The following is a 16,728-nucleotide window of genomic DNA, read 5'->3' as shown; positions in this document are numbered from 1 at the left end:
ACCGGCGTTTTGGTCAAAACGTGACCACCGACAGACGTTACATTGAAGTAGTCAAGGACTTCGTCTACCTAGGCGCTTCTTTAAACGCAGAAAACAATACTAGCGCTGAGATCAAACGCAGAATAACTCTTGCTTACCGCTGTTTCTTTGGACTACGAAAGCAATTGAGTGGTAAAGTACTCTCTCGAGGGATCAAAGTGCCGCTATATAAGACCCCCATCATCCTCGTCCTGCTATACGGTGCAGAAGCATGGACTATGACAAAAGCGGATGAAAGCACCTTGGGTCGCTTCGAGAGAAAAGCTCTTCGTGTGATCTACGGTCCCGTATGTATCGAAGGGGAGTGGAGGAGAAGATGGAACTACTGTACGGGCTGTAGACTTAGCCATGAGGGTAAAAGTCTAACGAGACCGTAATTTTTCACGTTTTTATGTTGAAAAAGGTGGCGCAACAGTCTGTTGAGAACTATGGCCTTGTGAATCACGACTCTCAACCAATACTGTGTGCCAGTGATATTGTCAGGAATGGGGGGGAAGTACAGTTTTTAAGCCGAATCCGAACGTCTAATTTGAGAAAGTACTTTACACGGTACAGGCAGGGATCGAATCCAAGGCTTCTAGCATGACAGTCCAAAGCACTAACCATCATGCCACGGGTACTAAAATACCTGCTCATACAAAATTGTCTCTTCGTATCATAAGTAGTTATTTGATTTGATTTTTTCTGCAAAGCTTGCAATATTGCCTCACAGAATTGAAAGTCATTTAACAGTCCGTTGAGAACTAGGGCCTAGTGACTCACAATTCTCAACTATCAATGTGTAAATTTGTGGATCATCTGTGGATCATTTGTGGTAAAATTGTTTTAATCTCAAAATATTAAAAAGGTACAAATAAGTCTTATTTTTTATATTATCTGATTGCCTAATAATTTGGACTTTAAGCTTGAATATATTAGAACAAGAATTATTTAGTGGAATCAGCTAAGATGATAGTAGAATGTCCATTTGTTGATAATTATTTTGACTATTCTTCTCTTGAAATTTCTCTATAAACATAATAAACTCAAACCCACTATAAATTTATCGAATTTAATTAAAAAAAAAGGCTTTTATAGAGTGGTTAAGTTAGTTAACCTATTATTTTACTATTTTAAAGCAAATCGAGGTTTGCAGCAATAACTTGAATATAGATTTTTTGGGATTGTTTTATTGTAATCGCTTTTATAAAATTGTAAACGGTGTCCCAAAATTAACGCAAGATTTGAATTCGCCGCCATTTGTGCAGTGAAGTGTTGGCAACCCTGAAAAAAAAGCAATTTGACAGCTAACAGTATTGGGTTATTTAAAATGGAGCGTTACACGATAGAACAACGTGTCTTTAAAGAATATTTCAAAAATAGTGAAAGCTTGGCGGCTGCAGTTCGAAAATTTCATACAAAATATGGTCGGAATAGTGTTTTAACTTCGTCAACTGTGAAGAGATTAATTGAAAAATTCATGGAGACTGGATCCGTTGGAGACGCCAAACATACTGGTCGTCCAAAAACAAGCCGTTCAAATGTGAATGTCGAAGCAGTGCGTAAGAGTGTTGCTGACAATCCAGGAACCTCAATTCGACGTCGTGGACAAGAATTGCAAATTTCGAGAACCTCTCTGCAGCGTATACTCACCAAAGATCTGTGTCTTTATGGTTACAAAATTCGATTAACACAACAATTGAAGCCTAATGACCATATACAGAGAAGAGTGTTCGTTGAATGGATTATTGAACATCAACAAATGGACCCTGATTTTTCGAGCAAAATCATCCTAAGCGATGAAGCACATTTTCATCTTGATGGCTTTGTCAATCGCCAAAATTGCCGCATTTGGGGTTCGGAGAACCCACATGTGATTGTCGAAAAACAAATGCATCCACAACGCGTGACTGTATGGTGTGGATTTTGGGCTGGAGGCATAATTGGGCCATATTTTTTTGAAAATGATGCTGGTCAAGCAGTGACTGTTACTGGTGCTCGATATCGCGACATTATTACACAGTTCTTTCTGCCAAAATTGGAAGATATTGATGTGTTCAATATGTGGTTTCAACAAGACGGTGACACATGTCATACAGCCCGTGAAACAATTCAATTACTGCATGAGACATTTTCAGGTCGTGTACTCTCTCGTTTCGGTGATCAAAATTGGCCTCCTAGATCGTGTGATTTAACACCGTTAGACTTCTTTTTATGGGGTTATTTGAAATCACAAGTCTATGTTAACAAGCCCACAACCACCCGTGCATAAAAGGAGGAGATTCAACGCTGCATCAACGAAATTCAGCCACATTTATGCAGAATGGTCATACAAATTTCAACAAAAGAGTGCGCATGTGCATGCAAAGCCGTGGAGGCCTATGTACTTTACGAGTCAATAAAAATATAACTATCAAAGGACTAAAAACGGCGTTTTCTATTTAATTCAAATCTTGAGTTAATTTTGGGACACCCTTTATTATGTTTATTTTAGTAACATTTAATGTTAAGATACAAATCTGTCACTGTGCTTTCCACCTTAGAGGCTTGAAATATTTTAGGAAATTACGATCGCCAAATAAGTATGTGGTAAGCAAGAGTTACTCAATTTTGGTACTATCTCGATGCTATTTTCAATTAGATGGTAAATTTAACCTTGAGCTATTAAATCTTGGCGATAAAAACAATACACTAAGAGACCGCTAAATTTCTGAAATTAGAAACAATTTGTATTAGGGAAAAAACCAAAACCAAACCAAAAATCATGGCTCCATCATGAAAGTGTGAGTACGATTATTATTTTTGTCCTTTATTGCCATGTAATTTTTAAAATTACTTCAATTAGAATATTTGTTTATTCTGAAAAGCAAAGGTAAGCTACACAAGTCAGTATACCATATATGCTGACATTTACAAATTAGTTTAATTTTCTTGGTCAGATTGTATTGATAATGTATTTTTATATCAATTCACTTTCATTTAATCATTTTTTTATTTAGTCTTCAGCGACTTTGAATATTTAATATAGCATATCGATTATCTTGACGCTACATTATTTATACCTGTATAAACATATATTGAAATAGAAAGTACTTACATGCGTTAGGTAAATTAAATTAATATTTACTTTTTAATTTAAAAAAAATAAAATGATCATCATCATCAAATCAGTGAATTTGTTTAAATGCACAAAATAAACATAATGTAGGTAAACATAAATTATATTGAATGGCGGACTGTCTTGGGCTTTTTTAACCGGGCTTTTGCAACCCGATTTTTCTTATTAAACGTTTCAATATTCTTAGATTCTGCAAAAAGGTCTTTTAAGCATGTTGCTTCTTATTAAAGCAACTTAAGAAAGAGGTTGGGATGCGACCCAAATTCCCAGCCCGTCGGCCGATTTGTCTTCCTTTAGAGTTTGTAGCCCTTCGTGCTTTGTTACAAAAGTTGTCAGTTGAATTATCCTTAAACATTTTATAATTACCAACAAATTCTAGTTTTGTTAACGAGATTTTTAGTCGAAAACCAATTTTTACCAATTTTAGTAGCATTTCTTAAAAGTTTTTATTATATAGAAACAAATACAAATTGGCTTAGTGAAATAAATTTCAGAGATATCGAGAACCGAACATCAATTTCTTCCAAATTTGCGTACTATTTTGTGTAGATTTTTTTTTTTTTGTAAACGGACTTTCTCTGAATGTCGATACAATATTTTTTAGGTTTTTATTTGTTTGTAAAAAAACTATCAAATCTATTTTCCTCAAATTTTAACTGAATGTTGACCGCAATATTTTTTAAAAGATAAAATTAGTCTAAAGCCAATATCTCAAGCTTTTGAAAATATATTTAAGTGAAAAACAATTGTTACCAGGTTAGGTTAGGTTAGGTTAGGTTATAGTGGCTGTCCAAGATGGAAACGGACACACTTAGGCCAGTTTAATGGTCCATTGCGATACCACATGAATCTTGAGGCTTCCTCCTAAGCTCAATGGAACCAGCTTGAGTCCCTTACGAAACGTGACAGGCTGATTATACCGATATGATTTAGATCGTTTAGATCGTTAAAGAAGAATTCTATTAGGTAATTCTTGCGTTTTCGAGCTTGAGCAGGGCATGTGCAGTGCAGAGAAGATGAAGCACCGTTTCTTTCTCTTCCTCGTCCATACACTTACTTACTTACTAAGGTGGCGCTACAGTCCGGGGCGAACCTGGGCCTCAACCAACAAGCGTCTCCAGCCAGCTCGGTCCCTAGCTAGCTGTCTCCAGATTCGCACGCCAAGTTGGTTGAGGTCCTCTCCCACCTGGGTGCGCCACCTGAGTCACCTGGAGCGTTGATGTCCATTCGCTCTACATGACCTAGTCATCTAAGCCGTTGGACTTTAATTCTATCAACTAGGTCAGTGTCGCTGTACAGCCCGTACATTTCGTCGTTATATCTCCTCCTCTATTCTCCATCTATGCGTACGGGACCAAAAATCACCCGAAAAATTTTTCTCTCGAAGCATCCTAAGACGCTCTCATCTTTCTTTGACAGGGTCCAGGCCTCAGCGCCATAAAAGAGAACCTGGATAATGAGTGTCTTATTGATGGTGATTTTACATGCTCGAGAGAGGACTTTACTTCTCAATTGCCTTCTAAATCCAAAGAAGCATCGATTTGCAAGAGTTATTCTTCGTTTGATTTCAGCGCTGGTGTCGTTGTCTGCATTAATAGCGGTGCCTAGGAGGACAAAGTCCTTAACTACCTCAAAGTTATAGCTGTCCATGGTGACGTTTTGTCCAAGACGTCGTCGTTTAGTGTCCTTTTTTGATGACAGCATATACTTGGTCTTGCCCTCATTGACCACTAAACCCATCTTCTTCGCTTCCGTCGCAATGCTCAAAAACGCTTCACTGACATCACGCTTTGATCTTCCAATTATGTCAATATCATCTGCGTATCCGAGTAATTGGATGGACCTTTGGAAGATTGTGCCTCTAGTGTTGAGGGTTGAGTTTTGCACAATTCTTTCCAGAACGATGTTGAAGAAGTCGCATGACAGTGCATCGCCTTGTCTAAAACCTTTTTTGACATCAAATGAATCGGTAAGATCTTTTCCAACCTTGATAGAGCAGCGTGCATTCTCCATCGTCATTCTGCACAAACGGATAAGTTTGACATGGATGCCAAAACAAGACATTGCTCGGTAGAGCTCTTCCCTATAGATGCTGTCATACGCGGCTTTAAAATCGATAAAGAGATGGGGGTATCGATTTGAAGCTCTTGGTTTTTTTCCAAGATCTGCCGTAGTGTGAATATTTGGTCGATAGTGGACTTTCCTGGTCTAAAGCCATACTGATAAGGACCAATCAGGTTGTTGACGAATGGCTTCAGACGTTCACATCGTTAGGCAGAGAGGATCTTATACGCAATACTAAGGAGACTGATGCCTCTGTAGTTGGCGAAGTTTAGAGGGTCTCCTTTCTTATGTATCGGTCACACTATGCTGAGATTCCACTCATCGGGCATGCTTTCTTCCGACCATATTTTGCAGATGAGTTGGTGCATGCTCCGTACCAAGTCATAGCCTGCTGCTTTGAATAGTTCGGCAGCGATGCCGTCAGCTCCAGAAGCTTTGTTTGCCTTAAGTTTAGATATAGCTATCTTCACTTCGTCAAGGTCGGGTAGGCGGATTTGTTGATCTGCGTCCCCGTCTATACAGCTTCTGCAAAAGTTAATTGAGAATACGCCTAGTCTCGTGGCGTGCTTTCCTATTAGACAGTGTCCGGTTATGACACCTATTATCGAGCTTATATGTGATCCGCTTAGAGAGAGCAAGCACCTTGAACGTTTTAAATCCAGTGTTGGCCAGATGGTTTTTTTGGCTTGACACGTGGTGATGTTGTTCCACCTGGTGCCTGCCCTCCTCACAGCGTCGTGCATTAGCAACAGTTTACTAGCAGCGATTGGTATGCCAGTTAGTGTTCAACGTGGGAGGATTGGCTGTACTGTACGGTTCCTGGCGAGTCATCTGCCTTACAGTAATCTGGAATGTCTCTATGGCCCGGCACCCAGCAAAGGTGAATATTAATTTGATGTGCCATCTCCATAAGAGATGATCGACAGTTATGGACTGTTATAGAGTTTGAAGAGACAAAGTCTAGAGATTTGATAGCGGCCTGGCTATCAGAGAAAATACGGATATCAGATGTTGATATCACGTTTTCTTTCAGCCAACACAAGACTTCCTTAATCGCCAAAAGTTCCGCCTGGAACACGCTACAATGATTGGGAAGGCGGAATGAGAGACTTAATTTCAGTCGTTCAGAGTACACACCTCCACAAACTCCTTCTTTTGGATTGACTCATCCTCCAAGAATGTCCTTTCCTCCCAAAATGATCTGGTAGGTATAGAAATCTGGAAGTTTCTGTTGAATTGTAGTTGGGGGATGGTGTAGTCTGTGTGATAGTTTTCTTTTTGCAGAAAGTAACTCACAAAACAAATGTACTAAAATTTGATTTTGGAATTGAATTTCTTGAAAACAAATAAAGCTATTGACTTCGAACTCATTTCAACTATTATTTACTTTTGGTAAAATTTAAAATCTTGAAATTCATTTGACAGTTTTTCTTACAAAAAAGTCCTCAAAATAATCCCTTAATTCGTGTGACGTTCCATATTTTTTAAATGGAAACCGCTTTAACTTACATTATTCACTGTACACTTTTCCAATAAATATATGAAAATTTGAGGTATTGCAAAGATCCTTACTTAAGGACTACAAACAATGAGCAGATAAGGATATGTCAAACCAAAATGGAAAAAAAATTGAAACATACCACCAAGCCAAGGGGTACGAAATGAAGATACCAGAAATATTTTCGTCATTAATTGAACAAGAAGGATGAAATGGAGCTGGGCAGGACATGTATCTAGACTTCAGGACCAAAGATGGACAAAAATGTCAGCGAAATGGAGACCAGAGATCATAAGACCAGCAGGATACCCAAAAACAAAGGCGTGACGATCTATCAGAAATAAGTACAAATTGGTACAACGAAGCCAAAAAAGAAGACACATGGATAGCCTTGGGCGAGGCTAATATCAACATTATTAAATTTTCAAAGTTTTACCTAACTATTTTATTCAATATACAAATTAATAATTGCATAGTTAATATTGAAAGTATTTTCTTGTAAATATTAATTTTTATGAAATAACTGAATTGTATTTTTATAACAAATTTACAGAATATCGAAAACTTTATTTTCTGCATGATGAAATTAGTTTGCCGCCAATATCTATAATTTTTGAAAAGATATTTCAGTCGAAAATCATTTTTCACTATCTTTAAGTAACGTTTTTTTTAAAGTTTTAATTTTTTGTCAAAAAAAATATCAGTTCGATTTTTTTTTTCCAAAATTTTAACGAATTTCAAGAATATTATTCTTTGTTATTTTAGATAAAATCATTTTTTGTTCGTAAAATATTCGAGATGACAGTTATTTTTTTTTTTAATTTTCTTGATTTACAAAAAATACCAATAATTGACATTTTTCAAATTATATTACTTTGGTATCACGTCACTTTATAACGGGTTATCTATTTTGGGGTTTCAACAATTTAGGTCAGTTATTGTATGGCCTGTGCATCATCGTTTCGCTTGTACCCCTGAAAATTTCGCTGCTGTAAGTGGAAGTGTTGCCGAAGACCCGAATGTGTCGATTGCTCGTCGTTCCCAGGAATTAAGACTAAGTAGTACTTAAAAACTTTTAGATTTAAAAAAAAATGCCAAAAGATACCAAGAAAGTAAGTGTGCCAGCATGTGCTCCATACATTAATGTTAAAGCACAGAAAAAATCAGCTGCAGATACGTACGTGCAGATGTGGAAGTTATGGTCAAACATTTTTCACTGAATCGGATTTTAAAAAACTCCGTCTTGATTTCTTCGGTATTAATTTTCAGAATGAACTGCTTAAGCCCATTATTTTAAGAAAAAATGTCAAACTTTATTATAAAAATAAAACAACATTAATACATTGGCCCAGATCTGAGAATTTCGATTTTTGCAAAAACATTTATTTCTGACTGAAAATTTTTTCAACTTTGAACTTAATTTTCTTGAAAACAACACACGAAAAATTATACAGTTTTATGATGTTTTGAATTATATGATAGAGCTTAATGCTTTTTGTTTTAATTTTTCGCTAAAAGTAGGGCAGGACGGGAAGACAGCCCAATCTGTAACAGAAACTCCTGCAACAAATTCTAATATGAATAACCTGACAAATATAAGAATCAAAGCTGTTAACAGGGAGGCTTTGAAAATGGGAATGTCTCCTCTTCACGCTCGGATAAAATGTATGCCATTTAAAGCATGGATATCCAACAATGAGACCCGCCATATTAGAGATACTCAGAAGAAGAAAATTCAGCAGGAGTTTCCTTAAAAACTGGGCATCATTGTCAATCTTGTAAAACAAGGTACGGAGACAAGTAATGACGACAAATCTAACCATGACTTCAGAAATCACTGGAGCTAGTAAATCCCTAATTCGGCGGTTTGCTTTTATCCTTGAAGTAATGACATCAATAGAAAATTAGATTTGAAAAAAATGCAGCTTACATGTGGGAAACTGCTGAACTATTTGTTTAGAAATATATCCATGGAGAAGAAATAATTAAAAGCTGTGCATTTCCTGTTGGATCGCTCTTCGAAAAAGCACAAGAATGCCGAAATAAGGATCATAAAACCTACCGAAGATGTGATGCATCATATAGTCATAATCTCAGATCCAATAATAACATGTTTAAGGCCACAGGCTAAAAAGAAAATGATGTATGATGTCCCATCTCTAAGCATACTTGTCTAAACAACAATTATCTCAAAATGAACATTAAAATGAATGACTAAGCATAACATAATCGGCTAGCGTGGTGGTCTCGCTTTTTGATAGTTTTTCTTGGTCTTCCAGTTCACTTTGTAAGCTCAAATAAAGAACACTGAAATCTTAATAAAAGTCTTTCAATAATATAACAGAAAATACTTCCAATCTAAAGATGTATGCCAAATTTCATTTAAATCCGTTGAACCGTTCAGATTAAACACATTTTTATCTGCTCTCCCATAAAAACCGTACCACTGTGCGTCGTAGATACGTCGAAGGGGTACTTAAACAACACAGGCGGTGGACGGCGATTTTTCGAACCAAATTGTCTTCGGAGAATCCTAAAAGAATTGAAGAGAGGCCATTACATCCACAAAAAGTCACTGCTTGGTGAGACCTTTGGTCCGGAGGTGTGATTGGATCTTACTTATTCGAAAACGACGATTGAACGACTGTCACCATCAATTCGAAGCGCTTCGGCCAAATGATAACCGACTTTTTTTGCCCGCTATTGAAGAATACGACTTGAAGAATTATGTGGTTTCAACAAGACGGTGCCACATGCCACACAACTCGTGCGAATATGTCTTTATTGTAAAAGAACTTTCCTGGCCGTGAAATTTCTCGTCGTGGCCACCAAGATATGATTTGAAACAGCTCTGCGTTTTTTTTTTGTGGGGATACGCGAGCACCTCAAAAGAATCGATGCTTGCAACAATTCGCGTGGTGGTTATTTAATAAAAAAGAGGCTGGGATGCGGCCCACACTGATAACTTCCCATCCTGTCTGTCGGTTTATCTATATGTATTGTATCAATTTTTAAAAAATTTGCGTACTATTTTTTGTAGATTTTATTTTTCTATGAAAAAATGGATTGTTGGATTTTTATATAAAAATTACTGAAAATCGAAAATAATATTTTCTATGAAATAAAATAAGATTGAAGTCAATATTTTTAATTTTTGAAAAGCTATTTGAGTCGAAAATCATTTTTTACCAACTTTTGTTAATTTTTTCCGGTTTTTAATTTTTTGTAAAAAAAACTGTAAATTCGATTTGTTTTTAAATGTTACTGAATGTTGACAGCAATATTTTTTGAAAGATAAAAGTAATTCAAATCCAATATCTTAAAGTTTTGAAAAGAGTCGAAATCAATTTTTACCAACTTTTATAAATTTTTTTTTAGGTTTTTATTTTTGTAAAAGAACTGTCAATTCGATTTTTCTCAACATTTTTCAGAATGTTGATAACAATATTTCTTATAAGATAAAAAAAGATTGAAGCCCAAATTTCAAGTTTTTGAAAATATATTTGAATCGATATTCAATTTTTACCAATTTTGAGTAATGTTTTTTTTTTGGATTTTTATTTTTTTTTTTTTTAAACTGCCAATTCGGTTTTTCTCAAAATTTTATCACATGTCAAAAACATTATTTTCCGTTGCACAAAATTGTTTTGGAGATGAAATCATATTTTAGTCTTAAAATTTTGGAGGTGACAAATTTTTTTTTCAGTTTTTTTGATTTATTATTTTTCTATGGGAAGTTAATTATGAAGTACTTCATACATGAACAAAACTTCTCGAACGTACGATCTCACGTTCACACGCAAGTACAGACATCTCTCCTAATTTTTTTTTTTTAGAATTTAGGGACCTTGAAACGTCGAGAAATGTCAACATTTTAAATTTTACAAATCGGACCTATTACAATAACTTTCTATTGGAAGTTAAAACCCGATATCCATTAAAAAAAAACACCCAATATTTAGTTTCAATGTGTATCGCGTTAATTTCTTATACACTTTAAAATCCAATCAATAATTTGACCAAAAAAATGCCATTTCGTGCGGCAATGTCGTGCCTTTAATTCAATTTCAGTTCCATACCCACTTTAACTTAAATATTAAGTTCTAAATAATTGCTAAAATATTTTGTTCGAAACACCCCCCTATCACGAAATCTACATAATTTCATTTGAATCGGAAAAAAAAGAACTCCCCAACAATAAGAACAAAAAAATACCCATACAAATACAAATATTAAGGACACCAGGCATATCTACAAATCTATAATTCATTATGTATTCATGAGGAAGAATAAAGACACATTTAATTACATATTATTAGAGGCTTCAAATGGCTGATAGCTTATTACATCATTGATTATTCTTTTATATCGTTTTTAATGACACACATTGAAAGTTGCACAGATTTTGGGCGCGGCTGGCAGCAGGGAAGAACGGTGGCAGGACTCCATGTGTCGAATTGTTTTGACGTCTAATATTTTTGTTCTTATATTTTCTCAGTGAGTCTGAATTTTTGTTTACACTATTTTGGAAAAAAAATCTTCTATATTATTCACTCACCAAATATTAGAATTTAGTTTTGTTTTTTCAAACAACTTTATTTTGAATTGTATGTAATTTTTATTTTGTAATCAAAATAGAATAAAAATGTAATTAATTCTTTGAGAGGACCGACCAACGACGACGATTGAACCAAAAAAGAACACAGTTTTATATTTAATAAGGAATATTTTTATTCGCGATATGCCAGATGTCACGTGGTGGGTGGGTTGGTTTGTTCGTTTTGACATTACTGCGTCACTAGACAACACTCTACTTACAGTAGACAATTTCACGGTTCATTTAACCAAAATTTCAATTTATGGGTGGGCCTTTGGAACATTTTAAGATTCAAAAATATTATTTGTAATTCAATGAGGAGGTTTTATGCTGTAAGACGTAATCGAAAGAATAAATTCGTTTGCTTCAATGATTTTGCTTATATGAAGAACTTGTTGAAATTGAGAAATGAGGTTTTCTTTTATTTACTCAATAATAAAATGATATAATATTGTGTTGCACAACATAAGAAAAAGTAAACAACACAAAGTAAACTCTTTAAAAAGTCGGCCTTAAAATGTCAACGAAAATAGTTTTTTGAACTTCATATTCAGGTTATAAAAACCTATTTCAATTAATAAATTTAAAATATTTTTTTCCAATTGATCAAAAACATGAAATTTTCACAACTGATTTTGACGCAGTTGTCAAAAAGTCATATGCTTGTTAATAAATGTTTGAAAACTGGTACTATTAAAGATTGCAATATATAAAACGTAAATTTGTATTATTGCGTAATACTGAATTGTATTGTATTTCGGTTTTATGGCTTTTCTAATTTCTAGATTTTGTGCCTTTTTTATTTTATTTTTTGAGATATTTAAGATAAAAATCGGTCTTGTAAGTTATTTTCTGGCATTTTCAAAGGTATTTGATAGATTTTGGTATCAAGATCCTTTTATCAAAATGCATGCATTTGAAATTGATGGACCCCTTCTTTGATGGATATTACCTTTCGGACCGTTCAATTGAAATTCAAGAAGTATTTGATGGGTTTAAATCTAATATCCACATTCACTCTAGTGTGCCTCAGGGCTCCGTTTTGTCTCCGACGCTATTCCTTATATTTATAAATGATATTTTGTCTGAAACTTGTAACTCACTAAATTGGTTAAACTTAGCTTTTAATATTCGTTTGTAGATTACCCTACTTGTTCTTCGGATGTGGACTACTACTACTACTTAATCAAAAACCGTGTATTATTTAATGCTTCGAAAATCAATGCTGTCTACTGTCGCAAAAGCTTAACGTTCTCCTAATGCCACTTGGGTGGTACTTGCATCACAAACCACTTGCTGTGGAGGGGTTAAATATTCAACATCACCAAAAATGCTGCTAAGTATTTACGTTTTCTCCGAAGATTCAAGAATTTTTGTTCCCGTTTTTGATCTGGCTATAATTTATGTGAAAAGTTCGGTGGATGAGCAAGTCAGAAGGTGGAAAGAACACCTTTCATCGGTGTTAAACCGAGTGTTTGCAAACAACGTACGGCCGATACCTTCTGAAGCGCCTGAAGAAACTAATACAAGCAGCGCCAACGTCATCAAGCGAACTGCTTAATCAGCTCATAAAAGAAGCCTGGACCACCGAAACTTTCGAAAGGGAATTATTGTCAAGCTTCCAAAAAAATCTTTTGCTTACTCTCTCATAGGATCATGGATCTCCATCAAATGGCAACATGTGAGGAGAGAGAAGCAGAAGTTGTGGGGCTGAAACTTAATTCCGGCAAAAACAAAAATGATCAGCCTCGGAACCCAAGTATCCTCTCAAAGAAATATTTTCTCGCAACCGATGAAAAAAGTGGAGAGTAGGAGTTTGGAAGAATCGTTTCCATCGTAGGCGAAACCGAACAATACGCCAGCTGGCGCATCATCCTATGGATTTTCTGGACAAACCGTATTTCAAATGAAATCCATCATAGAAGGACAGGTCAGGAACCTATAGAAGACGTTAGTGGTAATGGATTGGACATACGCTTCGGAAAGGTAACGACCGCTTTGCAGGCAGTGGAATCTGCTCACACAAGAAGGAAGAAGAGCTGGACGACCGAGAAGCACATGGCACAGGCGCAGTCGAGACGGAATCAGCGTCACTAGGCAAGTATTGGAGGGAGCTGAAACACATCTCCGGAAACCGTTAACAATGGCGCGTAAGCGTAGTAGAGGCCCTATGCTCCTTAAGAAGATTCCAACGGACTTAACAGGTTTTAGGACCTAAGTAAGTAAGTATGTTTAAGATATAAAGCTTTTATTCTACCAAAACTAGAGCCTAACTTCGGACGTATTGTTAAGTATAGAAATTCCTTTTTTAGCCGCACTACACGAATGTGGAACGCTTTACCAGACTCAATATTTCCCACTCATTACAATGTGCAGACATTCAAGCCTAATGTTCATCGGAATCTCCTTTCTAATCCTGTCTTCATTTCCTAATTGCTCGCACTTTTTTTAATCATTATAAGGGGATTCAAAATTCCTTTAGTTCGAGCTCAAACCAAACAAACATCAAACATGTTTTAATCTCCGTTCGTTTTTTACAAACAATTATTGAATTCTATATTAAGTATTGGGACAACTTTAATCTTTAATGGTTTTAAAAAAATACGCTTTAGAGTCCGACTTTTGAAACTAAATTTCGATTAAAGCTATCTGTTCAAATTAAAAAAAAAAGTTTTCAAAAAACAAAATTCGGAAGCCTAAGCACATAAGCTTGCAAAGTGCAACAAGATGCCCGAGTTTTGAAACCTGGTCGGAAAATTAGCCCGGGTCTTAATTAAAATAGGCTGAAAATATATTTCGAGCAATTGTTAAACCCAGATGAGCCAAATAGGTTTCAGATTCAATATGCCAAACCTTCAAAAATAATATTTTATATGCACCAATTTCCAGGGAAAAAGTGTTTATATCGATAAACAACCAAAAGGATGGAAAGGCTGCGGGCTCAGATGGTATACCCGCAGAATTCTAAAGATATGGTACAGTTTTATCTACAACAGCAGTATTCAAGCAGATCTAAGAGGGAGGATCCATCCCAAACCAGTTTAGCGTTGCCTTGATTTTCCCAATCCACAAGAAGCGATGCACTGAAGATCCGGACATCTACAGAGGAAACTCGTTTTTGAACTCGTAATATAAGATATTTACTTTGATTCTGTTCGGCCGTTTAAATAAATGGATGCAATCTAATAAATCTGCTCAGTGAGATCCCAGCTGGCTTCAGATCGGGATACTCAACCGTCGATCACATTTTTGTACTCCGCTCGATTGCTGACTCGTTTCTATCGAGAAATAAGAAACTATTTGCATTCTTCGTTGATTTTAAAGCTGCTTTCGACACCGTGGATCACAATACCCTATTTTACAAGCTTTACCAGTTAGGAATGTGGCTAAAATTCGGTACAGTATTGGAAAATTTATACAAGACTGCCAAAGCATCAGTGTAAAATGGCCAATGCTTATCAGAGTGTTTCCAAACGAAATCAGGAGTTAGACAGTCTTGTTTGCACTCTTGATTGAGGATATCATCGAACATTACCAGCAGCAATCGAATACGCAGCCGTTAACTTTAAAGCTCTTCTTTTCGCTGACGACATTGTCCTACTCCCGTATACACTGCAGTCCTTTCAGCTTATGATAAATAAGCTTGCTGAATATTGCAAAATATGGAACCTAGTGGTAAATTTAAGTAAATCAAAACTGATGGTTTTTAAGAATGGCGGAGGAAGATCGGGTGAAAGTGAGCAGTGGCGCTATAATGGTGAAAGAGTAAAGTTAGTAAAAGAATACAAATATTTAGGAGTCTGCTTTACTAAGAACTTGTGCATGGAAAAACATTTAACTGACATACTTTTTAAGGCGAAAACAGCTATAAATGTAGCATAGAAGCAATGTTTTTATAATAAGAAAATTACGCATTCCAGTAGATTCAGGGTCTTCGAAGATGTATCGGAATCAATTATGTTTTATGCGGCGCAAGCTTGGGAAGTGGAAAAACTGCTTAGATTTTACATTAAACTGACTTTCCACCTTCCTCCGAGTACGCCAAACTACATGATCATGTTGGAATCAGGTTATCGTCTCCCAAAAAAAGTAGTTCTTCAACTAATCCAATCCCGAAGTGGATGGTTTAAAGACTGGTTAGAACTTGCCGAGTAGGTGGATGTTGACCTAAACTGCAGTAACCTCTCTTCTATATCACCTAATACCTTGTTTGGATGAAGCCTCAAGTGAAAAATACACGGAGCAAGCCAAAAGCTCACTGCATCGCATGATATACAGTAGACTAGACTACGATCTCCGGGAAAGAAACTACTTCCACGAAAAATATACCATCGAACAAATTCCCTGCTTGTTCTGTCTAAGAAGAGAACTCCTTAATATGAACTATATTCCTCACCTCGATGACTTATCGATTTTATGCAACTTGTGCAACTTGAATGAGCGCGAGGATGTTTTTTTCATTTTGTTAGGCGATGTGCGATACTGAGAGAAATAAGAAGATTTATCCAAGGCACTGACTTTCTTTCAAATACTGAAATCATAAGCCTTCTACAGGAAATGGAAGTCACAAATTGCAAAACAGTACTTAAATATAGACACAAAATTTTAAATGAAGCGTTTTAATCTTTAACTGCACTTTCTTTTTTTTAATTTATATAACTTTAAGTTCTCAATCAGGCAGACGTTTCTTTCTGGACTTGTCCTATTTGTGCTATTCTCTTTAACATATAACATAAGATTGTATTTAAAAACGAATGATGTAACTTTTCTAATTTTAAAAATAGGCTTTTCAAAAACTTTTATTTTCTCCGTCTTTTACTTAATTCCCTTAAATATAGTCAATTATGTACATGTAAATGGGCTTAAATAAAGAAACTGCATGGGTTATATTTGAACATTTTCTTGACCCTTTCTATTTGCCAGGGATAAAAGCTGATATTGTATGCCATTCACTTTTAAGTATATTTTTCTAGATGAGAGTTTTTGGTCTGCTTTAACCTTTTGCAACTTTACATTTTATTTTTTACTTTCTCGCTACGATTAAATTTCTGTTTCTCCAGCCTTCGAAATTGTTCGAAATTATAAAATAGCTTATTAAATTTCTTTAATTTTCTTAACTTATAAGTATTTTATTCTTACGAGTTTAAAAAAACAAATAAGAAAATTAGATAACACAATGCAAGAAAATATTTTTAATTTTTACAACAAAAAAAGTTATTATGCGCCACTGTATGCGGCACTTTGAGTCGAATCCAAAACATTTCTTGTTTCGAAAAATCGATATTCCGTGGCCTAGCCGGTATACTCTCCTTGAATCTCTAATCTTATTCTTCGAAGTTATATATTATTTTATTTGCTGTTTTTCTATCTTCCCGAAAAAAATGAAGATTGGACACCATTTTATATTATATTCCAATAAATAATCATGTAACA

At 35.4% G+C, this 16,728-nt stretch overlaps 1 protein-coding gene across 3 annotated transcripts in view; it reads right to left on the bottom strand.

Moving 5' to 3' along the window:
• The window catches only part of LOC129939005 (calcyphosin-like protein), a 115,430-nt gene that overhangs the window by 4,404 nt on the left and 94,298 nt on the right, over window positions 1-16,728 (bottom strand). The window contains exon 1 of one of the 3 annotated variants that reach the window (XM_056046858.1): window positions 11,257-11,384. The exons of the other annotated variants lie outside the window; for them this stretch is intronic. The gene's annotated coding sequence lies outside the window, so the exon portion shown is untranslated. Of the gene's footprint in view, window positions 1-11,256; window positions 11,385-16,728 lie in introns of those variants that run through there. 3 annotated transcript variants of the gene reach the window in all.

The sequence above is a fragment of the Eupeodes corollae genome, chromosome 1 (assembly GCF_945859685.1).
Source record: "Eupeodes corollae chromosome 1, idEupCoro1.1, whole genome shotgun sequence".
Lineage (NCBI taxonomy): Eukaryota > Metazoa > Arthropoda > Insecta > Diptera > Syrphidae > Eupeodes > Eupeodes corollae.
The sequence above is the reverse complement of the archived record's forward strand: the minus strand, read 5'-3'. Positions and strand labels throughout refer to the sequence as shown.